Consider the following 787-nt stretch of genomic DNA (forward strand, 5'->3'; position numbering starts at 1 on the left):
CCTTCGGCCGGGGCCCGACCCGCTGGCCCGTCTCGTGACGCGCGCATCACGTGTCCGCGCGGGGCGGGGCCAACGAGGCGTTGCCCCGCAACGGCGGCCGGAGCAGGGCCAAACCACGGCTAGAGCCCACAGGGAACTCAGCTGCTGTGAGAGATGCTGCCCCACCCCTGCCAGCTGGAAAAGGGGTGCTTGGGAGGTATAGCGCGCTTATAATGTCTATTTTAATGTAGGTATACTGTTCGCTGAGAATAATCTTCGAATATGTAAATATAGATATGTCCAGATTCATACTTGATTTCAGCTTCTGTCTGTCAAGCTTTCCGGATTGTACCGCTCTTGTTTTAGTGACTGTCTCTCCCAACTTCAGTAGTTCTAGATCAAACTTTCTAAGAGTGTTAGGCACAGCCAGTTTCATTTCTCTCATCATAGGCTTGTGAATTGCACAAAAGACAAAATATCTGGATCATCTCTTAGCAAGTTGATGAGTGAATGTGAAGCAAATCCCCACAAATATTTCAGCACTGTTTTGTCATCTAGAAGTGATCTGTTGTGTGGCTTATGAGGTTCCTCTGGACGGTTCTGATTACTCTGCCTACTTGGCTGAGTAAACAAACTGTCAGGGTCAAAGCAGTGAATTCGAAATATCCTCCAGATCAATAAAGGCCAAAATACCTTCTTTGTTCCTGTGATGCACTCAGAAAGTGTGGTGATGAATTTTCGCTAGTAGTTGCAAGGCCAGTTGCCACACCCTGGAGAACCCCTCCTACTGCTCTTGCAGCAGGTGTCA

This window comes from Chinchilla lanigera, unplaced genomic scaffold (assembly GCF_000276665.1).
Source record: "Chinchilla lanigera isolate Chin_1 unplaced genomic scaffold, ChiLan1.0 scaffold00145, whole genome shotgun sequence".
NCBI lineage: Eukaryota > Metazoa > Chordata > Mammalia > Rodentia > Chinchillidae > Chinchilla > Chinchilla lanigera.